The following is a 14239-nucleotide window of genomic DNA, read 5'->3' as shown; positions in this document are numbered from 1 at the left end:
GAATTTCCTTAGAAATGTAACCCATTCAGGTCAGTTTACACAACACAAGCCGAACTCTCATTCCTTGATTTTTTCCTCCATCAGGCTTCCCTGTGTAGACTTGTAAGTTTCAAGCATATGAGGAAGTGGCATCACAGGTAGCAGAGATCTTTATACCATAATTTGCAGGTTTAGATATACTGCCTAAAGGGGCAGCGGCCCCTATATGGCATCAGCTACACATCAATTGTGACATTAGGCCCAGGGTCGTAAAACAGGGGGAGGCAGTGACCCACTTGTCTCACACTGTCTTGATGGCAGCTAGCTTGTCTCTCTGCCATTGAGCTGGTCTGTCGTTTCGGTTATCAAATCGGATAATCCTGGAAATTATGTGGAAGTTTTCCTGAGACGTTGTTGCACGGAAAAGTTATCTGCCAGTTTCTGCATCCCACAGGGATTCAGTGGATTCCCATTTGGACCTGAAAAGTCCAGCAAGGATAAGAACCCCAAAGTACACATGTCAATGGGGTTGGTCCATCTCTTTCTACCTTTCTCCAAAAACATGCCCTCTTTCTAAATGAGTGCAATCCAGAATCATTTTCTGGATGGAATCTAGGATGAAAAGCTCAAAAGAAGACTTGATGTCCTGCACATGAGTAGGCACCATGTGTTGTTACTCATGTGTTAGCCCTGGATGCATCCTTATCACATTGGCAGCCATGCGGTGTGGCTCATTTCATGGGCTAGAAGGCCATTCAATTTCATCATATTTTGACATCCATATTTCTTCACTTGCTATCTAACGGGCTTGTTCTGGTCGTGGGGCTGGCTGCTGATGGGGTGGTCCTTGAGCTGACTAATGACCGGTTGGTCCTGGGGCTCGTCTTCGTTTTGGAACTAGCTTATGCTCAATCTCATCCTCTTCTTCAAAGTCACTGTCCGACTCTGAATTTGCAGAAATTACTCTACATCATCATCAAAAGCTTCTCTCTCTTCCAAAATCAATTGCATGGCCCTCTGAGCAGAGAATCTTTTGGCCATCTTGATCAGTTGTGATAACTAATCACACTGGCAAAGCTATATTTATATTATCCCACCCCCAATTTGCAGATGGGATAGAGTATGAGGAAATAAAGATTGGTTCCCGCAAGACAGTAAAATGTGAGAGCAGACAGGTGTCGGTGCTTGAATCTGTCAACAATTTTGCAACATTGTGCGGGAACGGCAGGGGCAGAACTACAAAACTCTCTCTTTCTCTTTCACACACACACACACACACACACACACACACACACACACACACACACACACACACACACACACACACACACACACACACACACACACACACACTCTAACAACAGGCCCAGAAAGGAGGAGGACAGAGTGAATGTACACAATTTCCACACTCTTATCAGCCCTGGGTCCAGTGGACCCGAACATCCCGTATGTAATATAAATGTGTAGGGGGGGTGTACAGTGTGTGGTCATTGAAAATGTGTTCTGATATATGTTCTTCACAGAAAATGAGCCAAGGCCAATGAGTCTCAGTTTGAAAAAATAATTAATCATATCATTTTTCTTTTGATAAAAACTGAAAACGGGTCCCACAGACCCGAACACCACACAAGGGTTAAAAGACCATTGGTAGAAAGATATCTTGACAGATGACACGAATATTACAGGATGTGGGCTTGACGTTTGTAAAGACATATTTGTTTGCGTCATTGTAGACTTGACGGGAGTTACACTGTGATGGCTTTTGTAGGCTGGAACCATCTAGACCTGTTTAAATATTCACAGGACATGCTTACCTATAGCCTATTATCAACATTCTTGAGACTAGAATTAATTCTTAAATAGCTGCCTGATTTTTCATAAAGTTCAATCAACCCTTGAGTGAACTTGCTCATTATCAAGATTAACATCAACAACTGTAAACAGTTTAATGTCTAAATAAAGTTTATCAGAGGAAAATAAAATGTTTTAGTGCAGTTTGTGGAAAAAATATGTTAACCCTTGTTCTGCAAAACCGTAACTATGTGTTTAATGTAATGGGGTTTGGAGAAGAGCTGTGTTGAAGTCAACGTCTAGGAAATTAATGCACTGAAGGCTATGCGTTCATATGTAGGCCTACTTGTGGCCACTCTGTATAACCTTTGAACTAGTCAAGGTCATGCATGTGTGATTGATGTTAGACTGAGCAGATGTACAAAAGATCAGTATGAGCTCTATCTTTAGACATAATGCTCTTCAAAATGTTGGATATCTAGTTCACCAATTGGGTACTATGCTAATCTATATGGGGTCTACATCTTAAATGTCTAATTTCAGTGCCAGTTTTATGAATTTAGTAAGTATAGAGCTTATGCTGTCATTTCTCCTTGTCTTATACATGTTACATGATACATTAAGCTGTTCTGTGTTTATGTCTAGTGACTCAACTTCATTGTACTATTTCCATCCAAATTGCTGTATCTGTCACAGGTGTTGCCATGGCTACTTCAGACACACTGCTGTATTTTCCTTGACAATAACTCAGGTAAGATGTCGGAGTGCTGACTAAATCAACATGATGAAAGAAAGAATGTCACATCCATCAAACAGAAAGCAGCAATTCCGTAGCAATGATCTGAGAATAGCTGAGCAGTAAGTGGAGGAGCAGATAGTTTCCAACCCTGCTGTAGGCTGCTTGCACTGTCTGCTCAAGTAGGAAACATACCTCAGCTGAAAGCACTACACAGCCAGAGCCGGCTCTGCCAACAAGCAGATCAAGTGCTGCACATGGGCACATGGGGCCCCTGTGCCTCCAGGGGCCTCCTTGACTGTGTCCGATCCACAAAAAAACAACTTCTGGTAAAATAGCCTCAAATCAGCTAGAAAAGTTGTTTGTTGTCTTTGGGTCGCCCCGACCCCTCAAGCACCCCACAGATGTAGAGTAGGATATTTTAGACTTGGGCCAGCCAACTATACAGACCGTTTATTTCTAAATTACTTAAACAACATTCACAGCCCAGTCCTAACTTTTATGGTAAGTTTCTTTAACTTAAACCATCCTTATTTCCTCCTGCCAGAGATGTTGTATGAATGATAGTTATGCAATTTGTTGTACAGTGGCCATGCAATCAAGTGCCCCTTAAAACTCTTATCTGGGCTGTGATTACAGCTGTACACCAACAATGCATGATCAAGATTGTACTGATTGTTCGTTTGTTGTATAGGCTGGGCTCTACGTTTAGTTGCTTCATCAGCATGATGAAGGTACATCGGAGATCTGATCTCTGCATCAGAGAAATGACATGAAGGTTTGATGTTCACCGAAACTCAGCAGAGGGTTTTTTCCAGTGTTCCTCCTCAGACCCTGTGCAAGATCAAGCCTGACTCATCACTTTCCCAAGGTTGTGACTGAGACTGTGCATATTAATTGCTTACAGCAGGCGTCATTTGGAGATGGCAAATCTGCCTACTCGGTTCTTGATTAAAAATAACCTTGAAGAGGAGCTGATATGAAGGGAATGGGATGTTATATAATGTGCTTTTCAATATTTGGTTATTCAGCAAAGACAGATAGAGCAATACCTCTGAAAAAATATTGGAATTATTCATTAGGCATTAAAAGTAAAAATAATGTGTGTATGTATTTTCATTGTATTTGAGCTATTTCTATATCATACTTAGCCTACTACATGCTACTCCGTATATCCTCATTGGCATGCCCTGTCTCATGCACCCCAGCAGGAAAGTCAACCGCTTTCTCAACCTCCACCACAAGGTGACACTCTCTGCTTGGAGAAGGGCCTCCTATGTGGCAAAGTGCCAGTCTGTCTGGTTAAGGTTCCACCCAATGTAATATTGTGTCTTGAATGAGTGTAAAATATGTGGCCCAGGTTGGAGCCTGCTTTTGCATGTCTTGTACGCAATACGTTTGAGTCTGGCTCATGTGTGTGGGTTTGGGTTTAGATGACCTTCAGGCATCACTGCTGCTCTAGAGTTATCTATCTCCGGTCTCCAGCCTGTCTGGCTCCAGAGAACTAACAGGCTTGAAAACATATTTCTTATTTTCCTGCTCCTCTCAGTCCATCCTGCTCCACATTCCACTCCTCCCTTTGAGCCCCCACCAAAGCACCTGTGCTGGTCTAACTCCCTTAAAATAAATCAAATAAATCACAGATGCATTCTTAATCATGTCAATTGCCGGGTGCTACTTTGTATTTATTGCTGAGGGAAGGTGGAGAGGTGTTGAGTGGCATTTCTCTGGAGGAGAGCAAGTCGTCAAGCCAGGCGTAGTCCTTGAGCTAGCAGCAGGCAAATAACTAGCCGTGGCTTTCTGGTCTGCACTACCATAATTAATGCTCACCTTATTCAAATGAGGGGCAGGAGCACAATAACGCAGGGACCGGGGTTCTCTATTCAATGTCTACAGCAGGGTTATTTATTCTACAGGTTGGTACTGTATATTTGATCACTTGACTTCAGCCCGAAGCAGCAGTTTACTGTAAGTCAAACTGTACATGGATCAGTTTATCCTGTGAAGAGGTGGCCTTTAGCTTGTAGTTATACTGAGGATGAAGATTTTTTATGTGGGGAAAACAGTTTGGTGATTGCTAACTAGTTTCTGTGCTAAGTTTCCCCGTTTTACGTGATGTGTTGTGAAATCAGATGGGATCTCATTGACTTAAGCTGTCTTGTATTGACTTCCTTCCAGCTTTGCAGATTAAATCAGGATGGGTTTACACTTTTGATAGTTTTATAAGATGCTTATCAGGAATTTGCCCTCCTCTCCCCAGCAGTAGCCCCCACCCCACCCTTCCAAAGTTATGACCACTTCAGCCTAATGCCAACTAGCCGCACATTACCTCCTAATCGATAGCATCCTCTCAGAATCCAGTATTTATATTTTTTCTCCAGATTTTCCCTTCACAGTGTTCAGAGAGGGAAGAGATCAGTGAAAGAAAGGGTACGTGAGGTGAATTTGAGGGTTGCCCTGAGAGGAATCTCATTATTAATGATGAGTCTTGCTGTGGAGAGAGGTGCTTTGCATCCAACTTGTGCCAGTCACATCCATGTCGTTTTTTACAGAATAATAAAGTTGATCATATTCATACCATTTATGATTACATAAGGTAGTGAACCATATCGATGAATGTTTTATCTATGACTAGTATGTCTCTATGATGGACAAGGTTACAAGAACCATCAGATTCCCCCTTAACTAATAATATATACTGTAGCCTACACTTTTGGCTCAGTTTGGCTTGCCTGATGATGCTAGCCTGCATGTGGTCATACGAGGTTGAACTATGAGGGTAATGTCAGTGTCCCTCACTGACCTACGAGACGAGGAAACCTCTTTCTGTGGGTCCGGTGAGGAAGTGATGTCATTACAGAATTGTGGCTGGCTGGTGCTTTATTGAGCTTGACATTTTATTGCCAAAAGTATCGGGCCCCACGACTGCCACCCTAGTGTGCTACAGTAACAGACCGGAAAAGAGGTGGAGGAGAATGGCTGCGAATAATAGTCAAATACAATACAACCTGAAGAGGTGAAGAGAGACAGAAGGGGAGAGAGTGGGACAGAGAGAGAGTGAGGTGGAGGCGATAAAGAGCAAGAGATACATTGCAACAGGGAGGGAGAGAGAGAGAGAGGGAGGGAGAGAGAGAGGGAGGGAGAGAGCTTGTGGACTAAAAATCCAGATAGCTGCAGGATCCTGGATCCGTGTGGCTGTTAGTTCCAGGTCCGTGTTTTGCGCTGAGCACTTGGAGCTTGAGAAACATGCAGCGCGCGCCTCTGTCTCTCCCATTGCTGCAGTGGAGGAGCGCACGCAGAGCCCAACACTGTTCCTGGTGTTACATAGCCTCTCCCCCTCCTCCCCAGCACTCCATTCCTCTGAGGGCTTGGATAAAATAGAGAAACAACGCCAAATAATCAAGAGAGAAAAAGTGAGACAACAAGAGAGAGACGTAAGCTGTAGGGACAGACAGAAGACCCGACTGCAGACTGAGATTGGTGTGTGTGCGCTTCTCATGACGGTTCCATGCCCTCCCATCATCGTGTGAAAACGCGGCGTATGCGCTCCAATGTCTCCAGAACCTAGTCGCGCTGGAAGGTAAGAACATTTGGGATTCATGACCTGATGCCACACTCTAAAGACCGCAGACCCAGCCACAGTGCCTCCATCATTTTCACATGGCAGAGGAAAACGCCACTTCTTTCTCATTCTCTCTCTATCGCTTCCTCCTCCTGTCTGCATGTCATTTTGTTTTTGTCAGGTGTGGTGTCTCGCAGATTGAAAGGAACAGGCAGATTGAAAGTTGTCAGTGGAGGTGAAGTACTTTGTATTCAGCAAACCAAGGAGGTGAAATTCACCCTAAGCTGTGTCGAAGCATGGCAAGTGGAAGATATCAGCTACACGCAACACGTTCATATTTATATGGACAGCATGTTGCTTCATTCTTTCCATGGATGGATATGTGTAAGGGTTTGTGTGTATGTGCGTGGGTGGTTGGGTGTGTATGTCTGTACATGTGTGTATTTGTCTGTGTGTGTGGGTATAGGTGTGTATATGCATGTGTGTAAATTTGTGTCGGTGTACATGTGTGTGTTTGTCTGTGTGTGTTTGTCAGCAGAGTAGGAGGGACAACCTCCCAGCCTTCTTCATGGGCAGCAGGGGGGATTTAACCTGGGGAGATGACCAACATCACTAGATGTGACTGCTGGTGTTTGGCTTACTGCAGTGTTTCATCACAAATTCCCCAAATAAATAAAATTCACTGTTGAAGAAATGTTGCCTAGCGATAATCTCATACAGGAGTCCTTCGACCGCAGTTTCCCGATGGAAATGATTTTCCCATTGGTTTCTGTCAGAGTGATGTTTTTTTAATGGTGTCAAACTGAAACGTTTAACTACCGGCAGCAGCATTGACATCACACTGAGGGCTATGTGTGTGCTGTTTATGAAGACAGAGATACCCAACAATATAGAGCAGAGGGAGTAAAATAAATAATGGGAGCAGGAATGGCTGGTGGAATGGAGAGAGAGAGAGAGAGAGAGAGAGAGAGAGAGAGAGAGAGAGAGAGAGAGAGAGAGAGAGAGAGAGAGAGAGAGAGAGAGAGAGAGAGAGAGAGAGAGAGAGAGAGAGAGAGAGAGAGATAGATAGGCTACCACATAGAAAGGAAAAGAGAGAGCTCTCCTCCCTCAGTGGGTACTGTTTGAACCATGTGGTGTTGTACAGCTGAGCCATGGTTTCCCCATCTTCTTTCTGTCCCTCACACACTGGGCTGGTACTACTTTCAAGCCCCATGGAGACCTCATAACCCCCATCCCACACACACACACACACACACACACAAGCACACACACACACACACATCCTCCCTCAACATCCCAGTAGATTAGAAGCAGCTACTCAAGCTCCTACTAAACACACAGTTCTGCAGTTAAGCAGCATCACAGGGCTTTGGCCACGTCTGCTGTGTGTGTGTGTGTATACCATTAGGAGATCATTACCCTGTGCTAGGCTTGTTAGCTTCAGGCAGTACAGTGTGATATACTTGGCCTCAATGAAGACATACTAATCTTCACTGTTATTGATATAATCCCTCAATTCCTGACTGAGGAACAGTACAGTTGGGAAAACATGTATTCATAGTATGTAACCCACACACACACTCAAATATGCAGCAAAGACAAATCTCTAGTCCACATTGCTGTATGAACCATATCGAGCACCATACATTTGAATCAAGGTGTCTGGTGGAGGTGGTCATTTGTCATCCCTGGCAGAGGAATGCAGAGGAGAGTCTCAGAGGGATTGGCCAGCTCGTTACCTCACAGCTAGCTCCAGTATCTGCTCTCAGGTGCCCTCTCCTCCTGGCGTTTCCCCTGTCCAGCTCCACGATCAACCGCCCCAAAGCGTCGCTTCTGCTCCTCCTCCTCTCCCCTCCCAAGGCTCTATTCTGTGTTTGGAGCATGGTCCTTATCAATCATACATCCTCAATTTATGAGCTGGGTAATGTGCTTATCTGGCCTTTAGTTTCTGTCACGGGATTCCTCACGCAATGCTTTATGGGCCATAAAAGCTGTGTGTAGATCGAGCCCTGTGATCATAAGCCAAATGTATGGACTCCCTCCACCCCTCTATCTTTCTCGCTATACCTCTCTCTCTTTCTCTCCACCTCTCTCGCTCTTCATATCTTTGGTCTCATGGTTCCGTGCAGGCAGTTCAGTTGTATATCTTTCCACTGCAGGTTAGTGGGATCTTTCAGTAGGCTTGTGTGTGTGTGTGTGTGTGTGTGTGTGTGTGTGTGTCAGTGTATGAACAGTAGGGCTTTCTAGGGGTGTAGTAGGAAGAGTCACTACATGATGCGTGTTGTAGCCTACACTGCTTTGAATCACTGCTCATGTAGTGGTTGTGCTTCATCATGGGATGGGGTGAGTGTGGGTGTCTGAGTGAGTGGGTGGGTGGGAGAGTGAATGTGAGTTGGACTGGAGAACATTCAGAGCCTTTACATCCATTGTGCCTGTTACATGCACACGCACACATACATGTTCATGTGTACACTGCAATCTGCCATTCAAATGTATTGAGTGTGTCACATACATAGATACACACACACTATGTCTAGGCCTAGTATTGGCTGGGAAAGTTTAGTGGGACGTTTGGTGTTGGGTGTGGCAGCCAGCCCTTTGAGTGAAAGTGTCAAAATAACTGGTCGGTACGATATTAACTTTCCAAAAAAGGACATAGCATGTTAAGAACAAGACTGGCAGTCTTCCTACGGGGAAACCAAGCCATTTCACTCACTCCAGTGCGGCACTGTTGCAGAGTGTGTGGGAGGCAGAGGCAGAGGAAAAGGATGTTCAGCTTGATGCAAATTCAGTTTGGATCTGCGATATTTCTGCTGCTGCTCTTGTTATAAAGGGCTGAGAAGGATCTAGATGTGCTATCAACTGTCCATATGTTTCAATGTAAAGCTACAGTTGGATGTCACAGGTGTCCCTGCTTTGCTCAATTGTGCAGCCTTCCTCCCTCGCCATTTTCCCTCTTGTGTTCTCTGACCTACAAACACCTGGTCTCCCACTCCTATTCTAAACAGCGCATTAGCCAGCTACAGTACACAGACAGTTAAGCTAGCTATTGGACAGCATGAGCGGGTTGTATTGATGACTGTGAGGAGTGAGGTTAACCCATTCCTCTGTGTTACCACTACACTAAACCATAACTCCTACTTAACATCATAAGACATGCTCTTCTGGGAGTGACATTGTGTGAGGTGGGGGTGGAAATAGGGAAGTAGACCTGGGGTCAAATGTTTCTCAGGAGTGTTAGGAAACTTTCTTATCCTGGCACGAGTGTGTGCTCTGTTCTGTGAGAAGCTGGAGCGGTTAATAATGGAAGCACCTTCTGCTGTGGTCCCTGTAGCTCGCCTAATGAGGACTGGCTTCATCCTCTCTCTGACACTACGCAGAGCGGGATGTACTGCTCTCCAGCCTGTTTCCATGGAGATGCTCAGGAGCTGTAGTGTGTGTGTGTGTGTCTGTGTGTGTTTTCTCTGTACATTCCACCAAACAGTGGTGCTTTATAGGATCTGGGCCAGAGCACACAGTCTGTGTGTATGTGTGTGTGTGGGTGGACTTGTTTAGAGAAGGGTTATTTGTGTGTGTGAGTGTGTGTGTGTGTTTCTGTGAGATTGTGTTTTGAACATGCATCTTTGTGCGTGCAATGGTGGGCTCCATTGCGTAGGTGGGTTTTAGTGTATAATGAATAACTGCCAATATGTATACACTCATACAGAACATGCAGTAAGTATGTGAATGCTTGTATGTAAGGTGTGTATTATGGAAAGTTTGTACAGTAACTAAGTGTGTATGCATGTATGGATAGGAGGGGAAGAGATTCTGCTCTTTTCTTGTTGGTATCTCCTCCTCTGATGTGGAACAAGAGCAGACCTCTCTTCACTGCTCTGTCTCTGTTAAAAGCTGGGACGCATGGATCTATTCAGGTCTGGAAATGACAAATGACACAAAGGCTTCCAGACTCTGACTTGTCTGTTTCATGGGAGAGTCTGAAACAATTATTGAATGAATCATAGACCAGCCAAATGTGTTTCGGTGCCCTCTATGTACTTGTTCATGCATTTAGGATATTTCGGACAACGCAGCTCGCCAACGTATGTTTTTTCGATGACTCACAGCTGTACTAGTGACGCTCCGACTGTGACCCATCCAGATGTGTGGCAAGATCCGAGGTAAAGGAAACGACCCTAGCTCGACCCTGTAGGGCTGCAGAACAAGCAGGACAGCTTCCTCTGGAATAATGAGTCTCGGTTTCTATAAACAGCCACCAGGGGATTGAGGTCCTGAGGTGAGCGAGGGAGCTGTGAAATAGGTTTCTTCTTTCAGTTTTTTTTTGCCTGAGTAATGCAATGCAGACCTTGACAGACACAGCGAGGGATGCTAGAATGGGGGAAGCCCTGCAGAAGAATCTTCCTGTTGAGATGGAACAATCCCTCTCCCCCTCACTCCTGTCAAGAATATTTGGATAGTTGTTTTGCCTGAGTTTTCAAAGGATTACCTGCCTATCGTGGTGCTGGGGTTGAGGGGGTACTTTGAAATTAAATGGGATCTTGGTCAGGTATCTGAATGGCCAGATGTCTGATTTTCAACCTAACATAAGCTATGGAAGTCTACAAAAGGATTTCGTAGCTGCTCATCACCCACAATTGGAAATTCATATATTTAAAAGAAGAAACGACAGCATCGACCTGTGTTGCTTTAATCGGGCTCTCGCCAAGCATAAAATGTATGAGTGTTGTTCTTTCTTTCTCCTTTTAGCATCATGTAGATTGAACCGCTCCCCAGGAGATAATAGGATTGCCTTTGTGTGTGCAGGTTTATCCCGTGGAGAACTCGGGGGCTGACAGCCACTACACTGGGGGGAAAGAGGGGGCTTATGGGATCGGGGTGGGAATCGGAAGTGAGCGTGTGTTCATTTGTGTGGGCTGCCATCTCCACCTCTGACTTGGTCTCGAGCTAGTGTCACAGAGCCTGCCGGTCGTTGATGGCAGGGGGTGTCAGACTCACCCAAGATGTCACACGCACACACACACAAACACACACACACACACACATCCTCACTGGTAATGCAGAGCGCTGATGCTATTATGCTAACCTCACAGTGCAGTGAAGAGGGCTCTGGACTAAGCTTTCTTGGTTGGCTTGGCAGGTGAGCACAGCACATGCATGGTAACATGTGCATTCACACACACACACACACACACACACATACACACACACACACAGAGTTGTGCCATTGATTTGGGAAACTAATGCAATTCTGAACCAAGCTTAACTAGAGAACTCATACGGGAATAGGAAAGTCAATGGTGTTTAGAACCTGAATGGCTGGTTCAGTAAATCATCATTTTGTCTTTACACAATAGTGCCTGACAACTTTTTAGCAAGATATGTTTGGTCAGAAAAGCAAACAAGAGCCAGTAGATACAATTAACTAGCAATTTTTTCCAGATAGTGGAATACAACTTGTGCCCTTGACCTTATGCTCCACCGGGGCCCTTTGGCTGGTTATGAGAGTGTGTGTGTCGTGCCCCCTGCTTGGCTCTGTGAGGGGGGAGCCCCCCCACGCCCTGCCCAGCCTTTCATCCAACTCAGTCACACACACAGCTGATTACTGTCCAACCTGTGCCCTCTCAGTAACATGCTGGGAACACTGGGAGAAGAGCAGAAGTCTGTGGTTTGCCACCAAACTGCTGGACCCTCCCAGCAACATTACAGACTGCTGGAACCATCCAGAAATGTTCCCGGAATGTGGGGTTTCCAGCTACGTTGCTATGACGTTCTAGCAATGAACTTGACTGCAATATTCTAGCAATGTAACTGAGATATTAACCCAAGGTTAGTGTAACATCCCAGTGAAGTTAGTGTGACATTTCAGCAATGTTATTTCGTAGTGTTGCTTACTAAAGAGGTGGTCACCTGCAAGTAAGAGACGCAAGATTGAATCTATGAAAGGGCACTTAAGTGAGGAAGTGATACTGATGAAAGACACAAACACCGGTGAAACATACTTCTTGGTTATCTCAGTGTATCTGTGTATTTCTGTACCGGCTGGCTGGACAGTGATCCCAGGTAATCCCACAGTGGAGGTCAGTGAACCATAGCTGGTTTACGCTTGTTCCCTGCAGGCTGTTTGACATTGGTGTCCAGGGACTATGATAGCTTGATTTAGGTGTACACCTCATGTAGACACATGCATGTACGCACACATGCACACACATTCGCTCGCACACACCGGGCTATACTCCGATAACACAGGTTCCCAGCCCAAGATTTCAAGACTAATTGGCTGTGTAGACATCTGCTTAATGTCAAGAGGGCAGAAGCTGGCTGAAGAACACATCTATGCATAAAAGAAGACGCCAGTGTCAGGAACTCGTGATTTGGCAAATTCAATGTTCATTAATATCTGTGTTACAAATGACTAGGATGTTATCCTAATTGCTAAGCTGCAAAGTCATACCAAAGAGATGGCCACAAGCCCCAGGACTGGCAGTTCAGAGGCTGGCCCGGTCAGTCAGGTTTGATGCTCAACTCCTCTCCTCTGTCTGAGGCGTTAGCCCTCTCAACTGTGCTCAAATGTGTGACGACCATTTGTGCTCAGACTCTACCCTGCAAGGTTGCGGCAGGCTGATGTTGCCTAGCTACAGGGGACGGGGAAAGGGGGCATCGTCATGGTGAAAGCACGGGGTCGGGGGTTAACCATCTCTGACGTCATCAGGACCCTCATTAGTACTCCTTTGCCTCAGTAAGTGAGTGTGGAGAAATCAAATAGCCGTAACACCTGGTTCACACTGTTGCATATTTGTGTGGACTGTGTGGCATGTCTATGCAATCCTTATGAGTGCGTTTCACTTTTCATTTTCAAAATGGTGGATTTTACAACAGAAATACGGATGCAGCTAAACTTTTGTGTCCCTACGCATGCAAAGGACCATGGCAAATGAGTGCAAAGGAGTATTTTTTGCTACACCCACCCACTGCAGACGCATCTGTAAAAATAAAATTGTGATGTGTAAAGTCTTTGCAATTAGACACTTACTAATTATGTACCTAGAAATGGCCTCTGCAAGGCAAATCCTCTGCACACATTGCTTTCAAACACTTCAATGTAATTGATCTCTGTGACTGTGTGTGTGTGTGTGTGTGTGTGTGTGTGTGTGTGTGTGTGTAAGGGCAACAACAGCTGGTCTGGGAGGTCTAATGTGGAAACCAAAACACCCTCCACCACCCTACTGTGATTTCTGAGCCACTTTTCTGGAACATTAGACTAAGTCTGGAACCTCTAAGGCTGATTTCTCTCCGCTCTCTCTTTCCCTCTCTTCCCCTTCATCTCTCTTTCCTTATCTCTCTCCCTCTCTCCCTCTCTCTTTCTGCTAGCAGTAGCGCAGTAGAAACAAACATATTGCTGAGAACATTATGTTCGTTACTGTCTCCGTCCTCTCCTACCGACTCTGTTCACCACACATACACACACACACACACACACACACACACATCTCCCCACCACAACACTGGTCATGAGGGATGACAGCCTATCATGTATCCACCATCTGCTGCTCTGGGAACCACTGTTTTGTGGGTAGAGAGTTACTCTGACCTGAGGGCAGAGGGCCAGGGGCCACAGCTGAGCAGCAAGAGTGAGGGGAGCTCCACCATGCCTGGCTTCCTGGCTGGCTGTCCTGGATGAGCTGGCCCTCTGGTGCTGGATCCTCGCGTTGCTTCATCATTTCATTTGGCCAAATCCAAAGGGTTACAGGAGATGCACTACTGTCATACTTCAAGCTCAGGGTTTCAAAAGAGCTCTCAGTCACATTATATTTACTGTACAAGTCAGTGATTGTGGAATTCTCTATGATTTCCTGTTCCCCAAAATAGAGCAGTGCTCGGGGTGGCCCTGAGAGATGCCTACATGTACGGTGCAGTACACAGGAAAGGAACATGTCGTCGGGGCGCAAATAGAACTGTTGTTTTTTTTTCTTCCCCAGTTTGGATTTTAGCCCGAAAGGTGGGTTCTTCCTTTGATCTCAGATTTGGGTCACAAGCATTGGAAGCTCGTAGAAGATTGTGTCGTGTGTGTGTGTGTGTTAGTATAGGAGAGCAGAGAGCCGTACAGAGAACAGAACACTACAGTACATGGGGTGTTAGTGTGTGTGGGTGTGTGTGTGTGTATTATCTCTAGT

General features: G+C 45.4%; 1 protein-coding gene and 1 pseudogene across 1 annotated transcript in view; one reads left to right on the top strand and one right to left on the bottom strand.

Moving 5' to 3' along the window:
- Positions 1-25: 25 nt before the first annotated feature.
- On the bottom strand, positions 26-646 carry LOC146287187 (uncharacterized; annotated as a pseudogene).
- Positions 647-5869: 5223 nt separating this feature from the next.
- The window catches only part of LOC146287186 (disks large-associated protein 2-like), a 53365-nt gene continuing 44995 nt past the window's right edge, over positions 5870-14239 (top strand). Inside the window, exon 1 of the mRNA XM_084699746.1 lies at positions 5870-6086. The gene's annotated coding sequence lies outside the window, so the exon portion shown is untranslated. The remainder of the gene's footprint in view (positions 6087-14239) is intronic.

The sequence above is a fragment of the Hypomesus nipponensis genome, chromosome 6 (assembly GCF_054491055.1).
Source record: "Hypomesus nipponensis isolate SF chromosome 6, ASM5449105v1, whole genome shotgun sequence".
Taxonomy (NCBI): Eukaryota; Metazoa; Chordata; class Actinopteri; order Osmeriformes; family Osmeridae; genus Hypomesus; species Hypomesus nipponensis.
The sequence above is the reverse complement of the archived record's forward strand: the minus strand, read 5'-3'. Positions and strand labels throughout refer to the sequence as shown.